The sequence below is a fragment of the Coturnix japonica genome, chromosome 4 (genome assembly GCF_001577835.2).
Source record: "Coturnix japonica isolate 7356 chromosome 4, Coturnix japonica 2.1, whole genome shotgun sequence".
NCBI lineage: Eukaryota > Metazoa > Chordata > Aves > Galliformes > Phasianidae > Coturnix > Coturnix japonica.
In genome coordinates, this window is record NC_029519.1 from 36,381,835 (window position 1) to 36,402,056 (window position 20,222).

The 20,222-nt window shown below is 35.9% G+C and overlaps 1 protein-coding gene across 1 annotated transcript in view; it reads right to left on the reverse strand.

Annotated features, from left to right (window-relative positions):
• Positions 1–20,222, reverse strand: part of TENM3 (teneurin transmembrane protein 3) — a 968,340-nt gene that overhangs the window by 919,784 nt on the left and 28,334 nt on the right. Inside the window, 1 exon segment of the mRNA XM_032444361.1 lies at positions 10,077–10,143. The gene's annotated coding sequence lies outside the window, so the exon portion shown is untranslated.

Sequence of the window (20,222 nt, forward strand, 5' to 3'; positions counted from 1 at the left end):
TTCACCTGCAGCTAACATGCTTTTTTCAATTCTTTTTTTTTTTTTTTTTTTTTTTTTTTTTTTTTTTTAAATTAAACTTGTAGTTTGCAAGTTTATTTTTTCATGTAAATAAGGGACATGGTCTGGGGAAGCAGGACTATCTTTATATCCTGTTTCTTCATTTTCTTTTTTTTTTTTGGTTTGTTTTTATTTTTGGTACCTCCTGTTGCATTCCTCACAGCCTTCAGAAAGAAGCAATAAGATTCTGTAATTCTGAGCATAGAATAAACAGAAAGAAAACTAAAATACTTTAAGTTGTATTCATTCTTACAGTTCATTATTATTACTTCCATGCAATCTTGGAATTTTTTTTAAAACAAAAACAATCTGTGACATTCTTTTAAATTTAGACAATTATTTAAGAGTGTGTGCCCCACTGCCACAGAATACTTCAACTAATAAGGAAACAGTTCTCTGCCCAGAAGAAACAATACTTCATCTTGTTCTTTTGTTTCGCACTTCAATCTGAAGACAGTTTTGAATTATCCCAGAAACTGCCACTCCTCTTCCCTAGCAGAATGTACTAGATGGCAAAACCCTCTTCTGAGTATAGTGAAACAAATCAATTGTCACAAATATTTAAATGGATCACACAAAGAATTAAAGGGTTCAAAAGCACATATTTCTGTGAGAGAGACACTAACATGGAAGCGCAAGCATAGAGCACAGATGACTTTTAGAGGTTAATAATCAAGGGGGAAAAAAAAAGAAAAAAGAAAAAACAGTTTCTAAGTTCCAGTGGAAAAGCCCTTGAGATTCTGATTTAGATAACAGATTACACTAATCTAGAATATATACATGTAAGTTTCACCATTGCAATAACGAGCATAAGTGGAAAACATCTAAACTTCTAGTAACACTTATCATACCCATCCTAAAGTAATTTGAATTTAGGTGAAAATGCTTCTTCCTATCATTACAGGTACAGGTATCAATTTTGCAACTTGACTCACACTGAAAATATACACATTTGTTATAGCTTCTTTATATAACATAAACAGCACCCTCAATGATAGGCATTTAAAGACATCTCATTTGTATTTTAACCACTTTACTTTCCAACTCGGCTTTAAAGAAAACATCTAAGTAGTGTAAAGGAACTTCTGTTTCACAGTTTCTGTTTTGTTTTGGGGTTTTTTTTGTCCATTTCTGAGTAAAATTAGAAGTCTTTACACACCAAAGAAAAAAATAAATTTGTCGTTTGGGGAATTATTTTTGTGCATATATGCTCAGCAAAATTTAATTAACTAAAATCAAATACATCAACACAGATGTTTCTTCCATTACAAATCTCAGATTAATCCACTAGCTCTTGCAAGAATATGCATATATAGTGTTTTTGTAATATCCAACAGAAGAGATTGAAAAAACAGAAAGATCCTACTCAGGAATGTTTCAACAACAGAGTTCAAGACACAGCTGAAGAAACTTAAGCTCTATTTTGCTGTTTGAGGCCCTGTGATCATTTAAGCTGGTGAAATAAGTAGTACAGAGTATCATCAGGTTAAGCACATAAACAAACAAGTCCAGTCAAGAGGCGATAACCACTAACAAGTGCAGCCCTTTCAGATTTCCCTGCTTTCATGTAATGGCTTTTACCCATAAATTCACTGCCCAACCAAATCATCAAGTCTAGCCTTGTCTCTACAACCTTGAGAACAAGCATGTATTTGCTCTGTTGTAAACATCACTCTCTTCAGAAGCACTCAGATTGACCAGTCAGGTAAATTGAACATGACTTTCAGAGGACATGTAGTTCAATTTGCAATAGTAAGAATGAAATATTCATACATTTTTATTTATTTTTACTTCAACTGGAAGAGAATTACTTGATTCTCTAAAGGCTTCTCATTGTTTGTTCTGCTGTTGGCTTTGACTTTTTTCCCCTGTTAGCCTTTATACCTTTTAAGCTGGATGATAAACTCTATGTGAACATGTCATTTAAAATAAAATCCAGAACACTTTCAAAACTGATTCCTCAAGAACTCTTTAAAGGAGGAGAAAAAAAAAAAAAAAAAAAAAATGGAAAAGTGGTAGGCAGTTTGCTAACCTTTTCACTCCTTCATAAACTGCTGCAGCTCTTAGGGCCAGGCCATTGCCAATGTATTTCAGCATCTAGATTTAACGTAGCTCTTTATGCTAGGAGCCTATGGTACTCTTTTGCTTTTTAATTCCATTAGTGGAGCTTGTTTAAACTAGGATGCTGAAGTACAGTGTCATCCTCAGACAGCAATTAAATCCTTTGTAAAGAAATCTTTCTGGTTTATCTTCTGATAAGCACTGAAGCAGTTAATACTTCTCCAATTATCAGCTTTATACATTAATCCTCTATAGAATTCTATATACTTGAGGTGAAGATTCTGCCCTTAGAAACATTTTTGTCTACTGAGAACATACCCCCTCTGCCTGACAATTAGCTCTTAATTCTGCAAAGCAAAACAAGCTTTCTGATCCTGATAACTCCTCTTCTTTCGCACTGAAATACTCTGCAAGTCTGCAAGCAGTTTTCTGCTAGGAATTTTTTTAAATTATTAAGCATACATGGAACTTCTTATGAATATTTCTCCTTTGCAATTACATACTTCACTTTTAATGAAACATTTTGAAGATCACAATGAGAAAATGTTTTCACATACTTAAATCTTGAGTATTGAAAGGGACATTTTTTGCATTGCTCTGTTCTTTTCATTTTGTAACTCCAGTAGATTGAGCTGCTGAAATCTTTTCTATCTACTGTGCATTTAAAGTGTCTGCTTTTTTGATCTTTGTCCATGTTCTGCCTTATGACTGATCAGGCACAAAGTTGTTCTCCACATTGATAGCCTTATTAAACCATCAGAAAGAGGTGATTTTACTAGTCAGAATATGACACACTGAACACACAAGGCAATCAAGTAAACAGCTGTACTACAAAAACATATGCATTGCTTATATCTGTTTTCCACAAGGACTGAGAAATACAGGCAATCAGCGGCCTAATATCAATCCAATTGCCAAAAAACAAAAAAGTAACAACAATGGGAAATTTCAGCAGTGTAACCTATTACACAAGTAGGTCATAATCCCATATTCACAAAGTTACCAGAGGCAACAACAGAAGTTTTCCTTTGGACAAATTTAGACAAGATACTTTAGACAAAACCTATTATTTAGAAGATTAATATATTCAAAAATGACTCGACACACAGCAAGCAGAAGTCAAACAAAACTATTAAAAGAAAACTCTACGTAAATCACAAAGGGGACCTCAATCAAAAGGCAGCTCAATTGTTAACACTAAAACTAAGAGGTATACTATAATCATTAAAATCAGTTCATCCTCTGTTGATATAGCATCATTACAGCACATGAAGCCTCCCAAGTTAAAGATGTGTCCCTGCAGGCTGCTTATAGACAACTTGGCATATTCTGACAAAGTTCAGACTAGTTTTTGACAGCCAAAATAGAAGTCTGTGTCAGAAAAAGTGAAAAAAGAAAACAATTTCTATACTCAGCTAGAATTTCTATACCTCTACAGATATGATAAAAGTCAGCACTTTACAGCCTAGTTTTCCAATAGTTGTTTTAAGAAATCTATTTTGCTTAATTTTCCCAAGACTAAAAACAAAATGCAGACTGCATCCATTAAGAAATTGCCAGCTTCACAGTTGAACCAGCATTTAGTTCTACCTTTGTAGAAGGGTTAAGATTACAGAAAGTTATAAGCCATTTATAGAGCCATTAAACAATGAACAAATTAATGTAGCATAACTCCAAACCTAGCCATTAATTGTCAGAGCAGGAGGACTGCCTATTTAAACAAAGAAATAAATAAATCCTATTAGTATAGCAATAATTAAAGAATATTCTAAAAGCAATTTGATTGTGCCATAAAGTGAAAGCTATAAAAAAAAATATTAGAACAAGAAGGAAATTACTTGTGAATAGCTCATCTAAAACTGTAACGCTTTGGGAAAATTCAAGAGGTACTTAGTTTGTTATTAATGTTCATATTTAGGTATTCAAATTAACTGTCACTGATATCTGTATGCGTATGTTGTTGATAAGCAACACCGTACGGAAAACCTTCATTATTTCTGGACAAAGATCCAGTACCACTCACCAGCTCAGTAATGTAAGGTCATTCTAATTACCTTCTCCACACTTTATTCTCCCCTCTGTGGCCCTTGTAATAATGAAGACTTTTTGAAGAGCTGATATAGCATTATACTGATTTACATTGACATATGGTATACGTAATACTAATCATTGGAACTGCATATTAGGTATTTGCAGAGCCTAGCTTTAAAATTATTATGCTAGATACTCTGAAGAAGGCAATCGCACATTCATGTGAATACAACTATATAAACAGCATTTCCTGTTGTTAACTGTGGAGAAAGTTATGAGTACATTCAAAAGAGTCCATTTGTTGGACTGTTGAGCTTCCACCAGTGACTGTAGGGAATTTACTCATGCCTTGCAGCGAAGGTGAGGTCTCTATACAGATAAGTGCTCCAAGCTCTGCAGGCAAAGTCACTGCTTTGTACTTCCCTTCTAGTGCTCTGCACCATGAGATGCTAAGTCAACTTTTTTATTTATTTATTTATTTATTATTATTATTTTTTTTTGTACCTCAATGCAATGGACTTATCTATTCACATGACCCATTAAAAACCCTTCTGCACTAGGGGGTAGAGCACACTCCACCAGATCAGGGTTATAAAAATACTCCCACCATAGCAGAAGGGGAACAAAATCGCAGTTTGCTCTGCATTCACATATTAATATTCTTGAGGGAAAGCACTGTCAAATCATCTAGGAAGATAACAATCTCTTTAATGTTGTTGCTAATGGTTGAGCATTAGAAATGACAACTGTAGCATGATTCCCGTAACTGCCACTCCAAAACAGAGATTCCAAGGGAAGCAGCAATTAAAATGCATCTTCTACCACAGTACTTTGAATTATTGTGGTTTTTATTTTTAAACAATGGTGTGATACTCTCATGCAGTAAATACACGAAAGGTCTGACCTACCCAACGGCAATTTTCCCCCAAAACATGGCCCAAAGTGAAGGTCTGGGAAGAGTCTGCGAACACAACAAACACATCATCCTTCCCTCAGAGCTTTTCCAGCATCCAGACATTCTCATTTTGTTTCTTTCCTAAGCTAGAAATGTTTTTCATGCATTTCTTACCTCTGAGTTCTTAAGGTAAAGTCTCTTTTATGCTAATCAGAGTAGGGTAATGGAGGCAGAAATGGATGTTAATTTTACATTTTGTATTTAATATTGTGAATGCAATACAATTCACATTCCTTTCAATTTTGCAGTCAGTAGTGGTTTCTATGGCACAAACCATAGAACTCTGTAAAACAATGTCTTTTGAAAGTTTCTACTAATTTTTCCAGTCTCTCTTTCTGTCTGGAAAAGGATGATATTTTATGCTAAACCAGAATACGTTCATTCATAATAGCCAGTCATTATACATGAAACTGTGAACAGGAGCATTCAAAACATAGATTTCTTTTTACACAGAAGATTTAAACAGAAGTTCTTTCCCTTTCTGTGGTATCTCTACTAAAACTCTAGTCACTAATCCAATCTTTTCTAAATGGCTACAAAAAAGTCCTACAGTGCTCGACTACACCCTTTTTCAAGAATAAAAGCCAAATAAATGATGTTTCAGCCTATTTGATAGGTTCCTCATAACACAGCACCTCATTTTCCCCTAATTAGTAAAGTGCTCCCATGCAAGAACTGCTCAGCTTCAAACGACATCAAGACATGGAGTCTCTTGTCAGGCATGAGGTTTCCAAGGTGCTGCCTCCTTGTCTACTTTGTGATGAGAAGTGCAGTTGTGATAACCAAAGCCCAAGACAATCCTATTACAGAAGACACTTATACCTAATGAAGGGGCATCAAGACCAAGTCACATGCAGAAAGCCAGTCGTATGGATAATTAAGCATGTATATTCATCAGAAATATCAAAGATAGCCTTTTACTTTACTGAGAATTGCTTATGCAGAGGACTACTTCACTTACTCAGTGAAATGTTTTCAGTTAAATGAAAAGTGACAAGGACTTACTGAAGAATGAGATACAAGAACAACTCATCCAGTCTCTAATTCACCCCCTGCCCACTTGAAAGAATTATAGCTTTTCCATATGGAAATGGGGGGTGGGGGGAAAGGAGGCAAGTAATATATGACCTGCAAGTTGACAGATCTGATTCAGTCTTCAGCCATCATCTAGTCTAGAAGTATCTAAAACTGTAAGCCTTTTACATTACTGATTACGTGAAATGTGTATTATTACTGAACTTTACAAATACGCTATTGGCAAACAGGCAGATATCATCTCACTTTCTATAGCTATTATGTACACATACACCCACTGCCACCTACCCACTTTTAAGTGCTGGGCACAGTCACCACTGTTTGGTTTACCTTTAGAGTTAACTGAGGAAACTCAGAGAATCCACTAAAAAATGTTATTCCACATTAAAGCATGGACTGAATAATTTCCCCTAAGAGTGGTAACATTTTATTTTCAAACAAGGAAGTCTCTTCTTATAGACTTGAACACTTACTTGCCCATTAAATTCTGGGCAGTAAATGAGCAACTTTTTGAAGGAAACGATACCAGTGACTAAAATAATCAAGGTATACATTAAAGTAGTAAAACAGAAGAGAATAAGACGGAAAAGATATTACTACAATTCTTATATTTAGGCCAACTGATCTTCTAAGAGTATCTTTTATGCTTTCATTTTCTTTGATCTGCCAATGCCAGCTTTTTGTTTGTTCTTGCAGTTTAATGTGTTCAGTGCTAGCTCAAGAGCTTTTAGTTATGACCCTCATTTGTGAAAGTTACCCTTGAAAGCATTTCTCCCAGACTATCATAATCATTTTGATTCCATGCTAACAAAGCTTCTTTTATGCAAAAAAAGAAACTGAAAACTCCCAAACCCACACACATTGTGCTCCTGCCTCACAGCTCATCTAGTTGAATAGTCTGACAGGTTCTTTTTCAGATACTACTGTACAAGAGTCTCATCTGTATGAATTAGATAACATTATTTCACCTACAGATGAAAAATAATTAGAAGTGATGCCTCGAAAATGACTTAATTTACCATAATTTACAAAGTCTGCATTTAAATATGGTAACTTTCCCTTTACAGGCATGAATTTTGGCACTCCAGGCCAACCTGTAACATGGGGTTTTTGGCTTGTAGAGGCACTATGAACAGAGCGTGACCCAGGTGGACAGAACACAATGGCCATTAGTAGCAACATGACAGTCATAGGTTACCCAGCTTCTTGTGATAGAAAAGAATGAAATGAATAGGGAAGCATATTCATATCAACACCTTGATACTCATAAATTTTAGCTTATCATACTTGAAACAGGAACCTTTATGATTTCTTATTGGCAATCAAATCTATAATTAAACAAAGAAGAGCTAAATCTGTCACAAATCATCTTTTCCCTTCACATTCAAGATAAGCTAACAAAGTGGAGAACTTTTACCACATTTTTACCATAACTAAAGAGGGAAAAGAATAGATCAGAATTAACCAGCAGGTGTGTAGACCAGAAAAAGAGTAATAGCTACCACTGGAAAGTCCAGAACAGCCAGGACTACAGAACTATGGCAGTTTAACACTGTTGGCAGCAGCAAGCTGCTCTCACTGCCCCCCTCAAAATGGCAGGGAGAGAAAATGAAGGGTAACAAACTCAAGTGGTAAGATAAAAGCAGGGAGATCGCTCACCAATTACCATCGCATGAAAAACAGACCGAGCACAAGGAAGATGAAGTTATTACCTATTGCTAACAGACTACCCTTTCCTACCTTTTTATCCAGCCCTCCAAGAGAACACTGCTCCACGTGGGTCCTCCCGGGCGGCAGTTCCCCCAGCGGCCCTTTCCCTGGGGTCTTCACTCCCTCCGGCTCCCCATCCGTTGCCGCACGTGGCAACCAGGAGGCGGCCCGCTCCTTTGCTGGCTGCAGGGACGGCTGCTTCGTGCTCGGAGAACCTCCCACACTCCTCCTGCACTGCCCGCGTGCCCACAGGGCCGCTTCATTTGCAGCAGCTGTGGAACAGCGCTTTGCCCTCCCTTAGGTCTGCTTTTGCACAGCACAAGGGGCCACGCTCACGGCTCAGCTCTAGCAGCCGCGAGTCCCCTTGCACGAGCCGGCTCTGCTCCGCTACGCGCAGCTCTGGGATCTGCTCACAGAGACCAGCTTGCAGTCCCATAACCTTGCCCTGAAAGTCCAATACAAGAACAGATATGGAGACAAAATAGAGTTCATTTGATTAATATTCACAATAATAGTGAATGGCATCTTTGGTGAAGTTTGATGCTCCCTGAACATTTTCTTTGCAGGAGAAATAGTGAGTTTACATACTCAAATATTTTAAGTTCTCCTCCTGCTCACAGATAGGGTTAGGATCTATGTATGTGAACCATTCTGTTCCCACTGATCAGCTCCATCTCCCCCAAGCCAGCCACTTTTTTCCGTTACCTTTCTTAAAAACAAAAGCACAGCACTCTGCAAAAGAACAATTTTTCTAAATAGCCCACAACATCAACAGAAAGTAAAAGAAAACAGGTTACAACAAATAAGAAAAAAATCAATTTGCATTTATGCAAAGATTTATACAGCCTCTTGCAGAAGACCCTGCCTGCTACTGAGTACAACAGGCCACTAGCAATAACAAACAAAGCCACTACAAAACATAAAAAGGAAAAAGCCTTTAAAAAGATTGTGGGTTGTGATAAGGTTATAGAGCTGCCTCCTAAAATGCTTAATTGCACATCTGCCCATGATTCTAGTGTTGAAAAATGATGAATCAAAAGCAGAGTTGATTTAAGAATACTCAGTATTCAAACAACTAGTCACAGTGCTTTCCCTTGACTTCCTGTAGTACTACTTGTGGAAGGGGAAGATTACTACAACCACTTTTGTAACTCACATGTGGATGTGAATTTAGGGAAAGAGACACAGAGACTTGAATTAAAAACAAATTACCAAGAACAGTTCTCACAACACAGTTTTGTACTGGTACTGATCGTTACAGACCCCTCCAAGTACTATAGTTCTTACTCTTCTATGATCTTGCCCAGACACTGCCCCAAGCTATGATGTCCTGAAGCTATGAACACCACACACAGTCACACACCACCACTCAGTATGAGCCTGCATGTCTCCCTCCAACAATCCTTCCTCAATGGCTGTTGACAACTGAAGCCAAACTAGAAGCCAATGAAAAATAAGTAAATCCTCTAGTAATTTCTTGGTGATAAACACTGCAGCTGGCACGTCTTTACTTTTATATCCTATTGTGCAATAGGTACATGCTTAAAGTACATTTAGAGAAAATAGGAGTCATTATTCACATAGTATTTTTGCATTTTGTTGTTTTGCAGGACAACTGTTGAACGCCATTGAGAGAAAGAGAACCCAAGACAATGAAGGCATCATTAAAATGACTGATAATAACACTGAGTCCATGCTATTTTCAATCCTTGACTGTAAAAAAATCATTGAATAATCTAGAAATAGCTTAGCATTTGTCAGTTTAGTACCTTGATTTAGCCTTACGCAATACTGACACTTGTTTCAGTCATAATATATTCATTTCATTCTTTTCAAGTTTCCTGTTACTCACTAAAATATAGCAAAACTCCAGGTATATTAATGCTTCCTCTTCCACTTCTAATTATCTGTAATAACTTAAGAATCATTTCACAAGCACAGTCATGGCATTCAATGAAAGCATGAGGAAATTTAAATAAACAAAACAGCAACCTTCACTCAGTCTTACTACTTTGTTATCTTTCACAGAAGGAAAAAATCTGATTTAAAAAACCATCAGATGCACTAAGAAAGAACTATTTTACACCATTTCAGAATCAGCCATAGTTGGCAGTTCTATTGCATTTCTAGAATACATTTAGATTAAACAGCACCAAGACTTCTATTACTAAAAACAAACAAAGAAATGGTTGACAAAAAAAAGAAAAACAAACAAAAAACAACTTACTGTTACTTTGTTGCTATAGAATCTATGCTCTCAATGAAAGCTTGAAGTTTGTGTTGGAAGTTATTGCCTGTTAAGAAGTCAAAACAACATGAATACGTTAATATAATATAGAATAAGCTTTCAATTTAAACAGCTAATAACAATCTTTTTATATCATAAATAAGAAAGATACCCATAATAATGTCTAAGATTTGTTTTTCCCCATGAATTAAGAATCACAAATACAAGACAAGAAAAAATTATGTCTTACTACAGACACTGTCACAGAATGAGCTAAGAAATGCCACCTTGGGACCACACGAAAAAAAAATAAAAAAAATGGGGAAGCACACCAATAAAAATCTAACAAAATGAAAAACAAGTCCCGATTCACTCTAGTACTCCAGCAATAGACACAAATAATAATAACAGTGATACACTGTCTCATTACTAGCAATACTAATAAATCAAACATTTGGACCAGATAGAGATATATGTTGAACATATACATATACTTTAACATTGAAACCAAGTTGATGGTAGCACATTATCAGTTACTGTGTTGTCTTTGATCACGTAAAGATTTGACCCTATTGCGAATACTTATTTCCTTCTCTGACATAACACAAATTGCACAAAACCTCACTGACAACAAGATATTCTGATTTTGACATGAAAATGGAAGAAAGAAACATGGAAAACCAAAACAGCAAACATTTCATATTGCATCCTATCTTACAAGAAATCCTACTTGTATTTCCCCTTCCTTACAGAGAAATACCATCTTCTATCAAATGAAATAGTAAACAACATGGATTTCTTTAACATTAAGTCAGTCAGAATCACAAAGGTTGGAAAAGACTTACAAGATTATCCAGTCCAACCATCCACCAATCACCAATAGTTCTCACTAAATCATGTACCTCAACACAACACCCTAATGTTCCTTGAAAATCTCCAGGAACGGTGACTTGTCCACCTCCCTGGGCAACACATTCTTCTGCCTGACTACTGGTAGTCATCAAAAATGTTGGTTGACAGTCTGAGCATATGATCAAGATATGTTGAAGGGAAAATATATACTTCATCTCAATTATATCCCATAAATGTTATTGATATTTATGTTTAAAGAAGAAACACTGTAGTCAGTCTACTTTATTCCTAGATAAAAGTCAAGGTAAAACATCATGAGAAAAAGCAATTGATATATCCGTGGGATGTTTAAATTCAGGGCTGGAATGTAATGCTTCCCATTTACTGCCACTGAAACTACAACAGATACAAAGAGTACAGTAACACCATTTAACAGAGCAAATTTGCAGCTACAAAGCACTATATATTTCAACACAGTTACCACCACTAGCTAAGCATTTTCTCCAGTGATGAATGAGAGCCTGATTACTGTGCTCATTTTAAGCTGCACCAGCAAACGTGACATACTGTTTATTTCACCACTGCTGAAGTGCACTACCTGCCACCTCACCATGCTCACATCCACTGTTTGGGCTCCATAAATGTTCAGCAAGTGTCCGTGAATGTCAGTGGGTTTGATTTTTTCCCCACATGGAAGAATTCAGTGACACACCTCTGCTTCATATGCATTTCCATGTCAGATGTTATTCCGTCAGACTGCCCTTCTGCTGCCATCTGTCACATGATAACTACATGTAATGGAATACTGGTGGGAAGGTTTGACCTCTATTGCCATATAAACATTTACCTCTGATGTTGTGGGCCAATATTATAAAAGACGAGGCATTACCTTTGCAGCAGCCCTTGCACATATCAAACCTGAGTTTACAGAGTGAATATTTTACACTGCAATATATCTGTATATTTATCTCTATTACTCATTAGCTACCATAACAATTAAAAGAACAAAATGGTCAAGTTCCCACACAATTGCTTTTAATCTCTGACAAGTCAAAATAAGTTATCCCCAAAGAAGCAAACAAACAACGTAGAAACCTACAGAAATCACAAGTATCTGCTCCCCATTTCCACAATCCACACCATCCCAAATAATTGCTTTCCACAATTAATAACAATGAAATCTGTTGAACAGGAATAAGGAAAAATTAAAGGTAGGTCTGTCAGACCTGAAGGAATATGTTGGAGATGAGGTGTACCAAAGCAGTTAACCATCACTATATCTAATTATTAGGGAGTTAAATTTATTCTTTTTTTAACATTTGCATCACCATGTTTTCCATACACAGGGTTATTTAGAATGCAAAGTGCAACTTAATGCCATCAACTGATGGAAATGGTACAATAAGCAGTTTTTAAGTAGCAGACAAAGCAAAGCTGATCATGCTATCCTACATATTTGAACACAAAAACCTAAAGAAACAACAACAGAAATCCAACCTTGATGAAGTGTTTATTCTCACTTAATAGTCTGACCAGTTCAGTGACAGAAATTAACAGAAGGAAAAAAATGGAACTGAAAAACTGAACTCATCTGTGAGATTTGGACAGATTGATAAAGGAAACTGTCTCAGACCTTTTGACTGGCTTTTGACCAAGAGGGAAAGCAGGACAGCTGCAGATGAAAGAGAGATCTTCAGCCTGAATATATCAAGAATATTTCCTGACCTCTTACATTTTATGAGCTTTTCAACTAGCTTTGGTATCTTATAATAAATGTCATTTTATCTTAACATGATTTAATTTCCCCTCATAATCACATTAATAACAAGGGCAGCATCCAGGGCAGCAGCAAATCTGCAGACTGTGTCAAGTAAGCACTCTGAGAACTGTTCTACCTATCAAGCACACCTTCAACTTGGCTCAAACATGCCAGTGCTGCACACGTCCATTTCAGCTTCATGTGCCAGGCAGAGAGCTGGCAGCAGATGAATCAAAGCAGTAGCAAGTGCCAGCCAGCAACCTGTTGCTATGAAATGCTGACAAGGTATTAGGTGCACACACCAGTCAACCATGGAATAATCAGCTCTGTTCCTTATGCCCACTGCTAGCACAAACATATCTGAGTTGATGGTTACTGAGTTGATGGTTAAAAAAACAAAACAAAACAAACAACAAAAAAAAAAACCAAAAAACAAAAAACGCCTTGAGTAACTATTTAAGGATAAACAAAATCCAAAACAGAGAAAAAGTAAAAAGGTACACAAGTCAATAAAAGTTCTACTGAAATCAGTTGAGATTTGAAACATTTTTCGGTACACACAAGCAATTTATTACATCTGTGTAAGCAAGGGTAATAGACAACCAACAAGAAAACTTCCTTCTGCTTCTGGCTCAGTAAAGACCCTCACACTTCATTCATATTTTAGATCTATTCATTTTATTCTGAAGCAAAAAGGAATTACTCCCTTTGTTTGAAAAAGAAAATAGGGAAATAGAACTTTCGATAAATGAGATTCTTCAGGTAGAATAGCTAACTTCTGCTACAAAAATAAGAAGCTGAACTTAAGATCACAGTTCTGGAAACAACTATTTGCTATTTTGAGTAAGGCAATGGAAATAACAGAGCGCCTCATTCAGTCTTAATTCACAAAAGCTCAGATGCAGGAACAGTGAGAAACTAAGGGGACTGGGCAAAGATTTACCGAACATTTTCATAAATACATGTATCAGTGAGGAGAAGCAACAGAAACAAGGAAACCAAAAAGATAACTTTTGAAGCCAAGGATCTAGAAGAGGGCTTGGACTGCAAGAACATGCTTTGTACGACACAGGGCACTACAGAGAAATGCATGTCATGAAGGTTACTGTCTCCAAAGTTATACTAGCATAGGAATCTCAACACAGATCTGCACTTAAGAAAACCTACACTTTAGAAGCAAGGTTTATATTACTGCATCCCCATTACACTGGCAGGACAATTGTACTGCCTTTGTGTAATATAATTGTACTGCAGTACATAATCATAAAGATCAAGTAGTCAGGCACTGACTCGCATATCCACACCACCTTCCATCGAGTGATGCCAACATACCCTTATCCTGTCTGGGGTTGTGGTCTTTTGGTTGGTTTGGGTGGTGTGGTGTTTTGTGTTTTTGTTGTTGTTGTTGCTTTTAAAAAAATCTGATACATTATTATCCCAGACTCCACTGCACCAATGAACACAGCATTAACAGCAGCACATAGCCTCACCCTTTTGTCACTCTCTTTCTTAAGCTGCCTCTGCTATAAAGAATATATGACCTACAGCTGGAATTAGACTCATTTTTTCCACAATTTCACATTTCCATTAGTCTTTTTTTTTTTTTTTTTTTTTTTTTTTCCCTAGTGGGAAAGAGTTATTAGAAGATACAAAGATTTTGGGGATAGTAAATAAAAAGAAATTGTTTGCTCCTAAAGACATTAAAGTGCAATAGACGTGCTTAAAAAGAAAAACAAACACTATTCTAAAACAGTTTTAAAGTACCAATGAATAAATAAATAGTATTTAAAAAAAAAAAAAAGAAATTCTACTGTATAGGTCAGAGATCCATAGTATGTCATTTAAAATAGGCTTACAAGAAGCAGCATTACAGTTAGCAATAATTAGCAGGAAGTGAGAAGAAACAAGATCACCTTTAAGAGCATCAAAAAAGAATATACAAAGAAATTTCTCTTTCACTTCTCATGCACCTTTCATTTCCTATGCCTTTGGAAAGTTGTTTTAAAAAAGAAAAACCTGAAGCAAGCTTTCATATACAGAAGGAGTAATTGGAGTGATCCTGTTTTCTACAACTGCCAGTCGGTTTAAGTAACTTCTAAAAAATCACAGATTAAACATCAGTTTGCAGTTAGGTCTAAGATTTCTCATTGAAGCTGCCTTTTAAAAATCCTATTTACAGTTAGCTTCCCAAGTTACACTTTCCCATGCATAACCATTCAATTTCCCTCCCAAGAGAGAAATACTGGTTGGTCAAGTGGCTTTCACCAGATGGACTTTAATCTGCAGTGTCTATACAGACACCTGCAGTTCAAGCCCATATGGAGAGGGGGACAAGCAAGTCACAGGAGAAAATATCATTTGGTAATTTGTTTTAGCAAGTACAGTTGATTTGCTTGTAATTTGGAAAGCAAAACAAAACAAAGCAATCTTTATAAGGGAACTAGCAAAGTACTTAGCTCTTCTTATCTTAACAGAGTCCCTTTGAGGGATACATAATGAGAACAAAATGAGATAAAACAATGAGGCAAGATGCAGGAAAATGGGACCAAAAAGAAACTGAAAGAGGGAACTAAAAGGAGAGTTGGAAGCAAAAGCAAATGGTGGTAGAATACAACGTTCAGGGAGGAAAACCTCAGAAATGTGCAAAACTTTAAAGAAAAAACAAAACAACATCACAACATCAGAGAATAAGTTCAGTAACAGAATAGGGAAGGGCTTAGATTAGAATTGGGCTAGAAAGAACAACAACCAGAACAAGAAGCTGTGTAAAGCAGTAGAAAAATAAAAGAATGTATACCAGTACGTAAAGAAACTATCATTCACAGCAAGACTCCTCACATCCCCCTTGACCACTAAGGCTGAGGGCACATCACACTGGGAGAAGGGAACTCTGTGCCTCAAAGCCACCCAGAGCCCCAATAGCATGGGAAGGACTCCTGAAATATATTTCATTTATAGCTACTTCAGTAAGTAGGAATACTGCTCAGCTCAAGTTACAAGAGAACAGCCTTCAGCTCCTATCAATGACACAGCAGCATACCAGCCTCTAGTAGCTCCTATTTTTCATTATTTATCTCTTCCTAACAGCCTGCCAGGACCGATTAGCAAAAAAACTACTGGAATATGGAATAAAGCAGTAACAGCATTTAACTCTTCTTTCCCACTTCCAACTCTCATTTGTAGCCATGCTTTTACCTCAAGTTACTCACCATAATATAAACTACTTTTCCATGGAAAGTTTACAAGCGCTTTCAAGCAGGCAGACATATCCCCTAAGCCTTCAAGGGCAATCCCCACTACACCCTCACAATCTTCCCAGCTGAGCTCAATCAGCCCCAACAGGTATCACCTGCTCATTCTCACTCTCACTCCTCTTCCCTTTGCTCCTCCATTCCTGCTTCTTTCATCAATTTTTTCTCTTAGTCTGTTGTTATATAGCTGATTAGAGCCCCAGTCTTCACTGGAGTGCAATCGCACCAGAATTATAATAATAAATAGTTATGTGCTATCTCATTTCTGCAGTTATTTAACATAATTATTACCAGAGCAATACCATTATATGTCTATCTCCAGATGTTTTTTTCTGAGAAAATGAGAACAATAATGTGAAGCATGGCTTACCATTAAACAAAGTGAAAATATATTGTCAGGAAAGTATTACAGTAATGACATAGACAGTTACAGCATAGCTCATCACATACACTAAAAAGATGATCCCTTTTACTTTAGATGTTGGAAAGCCGTGATTGCAGACAATTACTGGAATTATAAACAAAGTATAAGAACACTGATGTAAAGAAAAAAAGCAAAAACAAGTGTTTAGTAAACTGGACAGCTACATATGAAAGAAGTTTTGATTACATATGCCTATCCACATGCACATGTAATGCTTCAAAGAAAAATAAAGATTTGCTCATCTAAATCTACTATACTCTTGTAAATTAAAGGAGCTACCTGACTTTCATTAATATTTCCCCAAGACAAAATTCAACGTTAGAAGCCTATAAAGTTATGACTACATTTTATAACTGCTGGGGGAGGGAGGGAAACGGAAAAAAAAAAATAATGCTGAGGCTTTGCTTCCCCACAGCTCCTCATGTATGCAGCTGCATCCAATTTGCTTTCTTCTTTCTTCCCCTCTTTCTTTCTCTTTCTTTCCTTCTTTGTCTTTCTTTCCTTTTTTTCTGAAGTATCCAGAGAAACTGACTTCCTACTTTTTCCTCACAGTGAGCTCAAAAATAAAATGAAAAATATTTTCCATAAATTGCTAGGGTTCAGAATCTATTTAAGCTTTAATCTTGATGAAAAAGAAACATAACTTCAAATGCCACTCTGACAGGAAAAAAAAAAAGCAGTTCAAACAGTTGTACATTTGTAAAACAGCCACCCAATTGATTAAACAGTTCTGACTTTCTACAGGTATTTTTTTTGTCTTTGTACTAACACCGATAGCAAGGGCAGATATGCATCTAGCACATGCCAGAAGTATTACAACTGAACAAGGAAAGATAGTTGAATAGGAAAAAAAAAAATGAGGAAAATATTTAATATCTCTGGATACAGGATGTTTACATATACAACATGACTGACACAACACAGTTGGTCACTGGTAGTATTTTTCCTCCATTTTGTGACCAGCTTTAAGTATTTGCACACTGATGCCAATACACTACTAGACATAGCAGTTTTAAATTGGTTATCACCCAACCTATGCTTGTTCCTTTGACCACAGCATTGCTTGCTTAATTGCATTATGCTTTTCCCAGGAAATTAATCTTACCCAACTTGATAACAGTACATTACACTCAAAAAATTCAACTTCTGTTGTTCTTCAAAGCTAATTTCATTTTTAAAAATTCCTCTGTCATGCTCTTCAAAGGAGCTTTTGCAAACATTTCTTAAATCGGTTCCAATAAGTTTTCGCTTATGCTTAAATAGGTTTCAGTATTTAATCTTTTGTATTCTGACCTTTCATAATGAAGAAGGATCAGGTCAGTGGCATTTATTCTGTTGCAGATTTGGAGTGTTTCCTAGGATTCTTCCAGTTTCTATTTTCGAACCCCAAAGCCTTATTTCCAAAGCTCTAAATTTGTACAAACTTAAAGAATTTACCTTTGAAATATAAACACTGCTACTAAAACAGTTAAGATGTTTACCCTCAGTTTAATACAGTTATGAAAAAAGGATATTTAAAATTATTTTTAATGATTTAATGATTATTGATCACAAGTACAGTAACATAACTACCTATCAAGAAAACTTCTCTTTACAGTGAATATCAATGCCAAAAACAGAAGCCTGCAACCAACTATTATCTACCACTAAGCTGTTAATACAGAGATTTCTGAAACTAAAAATTGGCATAGTTGTCTACTATATTAATAGCCTCTGTGCATTTGTATTTGGATCCAAAATGAAACAAGAACTTATTGAGGGCTCTGCTAACAGAGAAAATGAAGAATCAGCTTCAGAGACATGCTGTTACCATACAGAAATTATGGTTTGCATTATTTTAAACTTTTTAATAATAAATTAGTGTAAAAACAATTTTGCTTTTAAGACCTTGTAAGTTGTTTTTGTATCAAAAAGACTGAAAAAATAGAAAAATGAAAATATAAACACATGATGAACACATTAACAATTTTTGAAGTGAATTGGGAAAAATTCAAGATAATGTATGATTTTTAGTAAACAAAACTATTTTAGTAAATTAGTAATATCTGAACTTTAAGAATGTATGTTCCACTTTTCATCCTTCTAAAATGATATGAAATCATACTGTATGCTGTGGAAATGCTATGGAGGTAATTAGTGAAGAAATTAATGCAAAGGTCATTTTCTTAAATACCATATTTGCATTTATTCAAAATGTAAATAATTCTTTTTAAATTCTGTAACTACCCACATGCAAATTGAAACTGTCTTGACAGTTATCTTTGCTTTTCTGCAAAATGTCTTTTTTTGATACTCAGATCTATATTTTTTATCTGAAACTAAGATCTCTTCTTGCTCTCACAATTATTTCCTTCTCCTTCTGTAATTCTTTACTGAAATATCAGCAAATATTGGGAGAAAAGACTCAATTAATATTGCCACTGTCTTCTACTAAGAAAAGTATGATTACATCTAATAATTTATAAATATTACCATAGTCTCTTTTCTTTGGTGTAAGTTGTTTGAAGTAATGCTTGCTGAATATTCTCTTGTACAAATTCCTCCTCTAATCCAGATGGCACTATTTTACTTCATGCTCATCACCTTTTGAATTAAGCATCTTTGTTCAAGGCTCTCTATTTATCATTTCCAGAAGGTATGAAAAGCTAGATTAAATGAATTCTACCTCTTCATTTTTAAATGGCTTAATTATTAACTTGAAAGGAACTTTTATGTTCAAAGACTTTGGAAGTCTTTCTACTGAACATCAGCTTCTTAAAAACAGAGGTCAAGTCTGAAGAGTCATTCAATTTATCTTGTCCTGGACTCAGACACAACACACCAGCTAACTACAACAATATCAAGTAGGTTATCAGGTACTTGGCCCAGTACTGTTGTCAAAGAACAAAAAAGGATTCTGATAAGATGAAAATAAACAAATAAATTGCTTCTTTGCTAATCATGTGAACAGAAATGCATGTGCTCAGAAAAATCACGTAGCAGCTTTCATACAAAGATACAGAAGCAATAGGTTGATTCATCTAGAGGAAGACCAAATAAGACGACTAAGTACACAGATATCTACTCGACAGTAAGGATTTTAGTAGCCAAACAAATGACTCATCCAGCTTGGCACAGATTAAATGAAATCTATCACAAGGGGGCCTCAAGGGTTTCCATCACTGTTCAGTTCTGTGTTACAGAAATAACACAAAACCAAAATGCAACAACGTAGTCTTTACATTCAGACTAAAGGTACTGAAGATGTATAGACATACCTAAGCACTGAGTTTAAATAACCATACATGCATATGATATCTGTTAAGGACATTGTTTTAATTTTTAACTGATGATGAGTGCATACAGTCCATTTTAGTGCAAAAATAAAAAAAGGATGACTTTAACCACCAGCAAACATTTAAGATAGAAAATCCATTCTGATTTTTTAACTTTCTGAAAACGCTTATCTTTCTAACTCAGGTAAGGAAGAAACTGAGGGAAACAAGCCTCTTACCCTGAGCACATGAGCTAACATCCTCAGATGTGGTGAAAATAATTCCATTAATTTCTATACTTATTCACTTGGGTGGTAGAATTTCTAGTCAAAATTAGCTCATTTAGTACTGGGCTGGGCTACTGCAATCCACTTCAGATAGGTCCATCACTCTGAACTACTGAATTGCAGGGTTTGGAAGGAACCTCGAGAGATAATCTAGTCCAACCCCCCTGGTAAAGTAGGTTCCCTACAATAGCTCACACAGGTCGAGTCTTCAATAACTCCATAGAAGGAGACTCCACAATTCCTCTGGGCTACTGTTCCAGTGCTCCATCACCCTCAGTGTAAAGAAATTCTACTGCATGCTTGTATGGAACTTCCAATG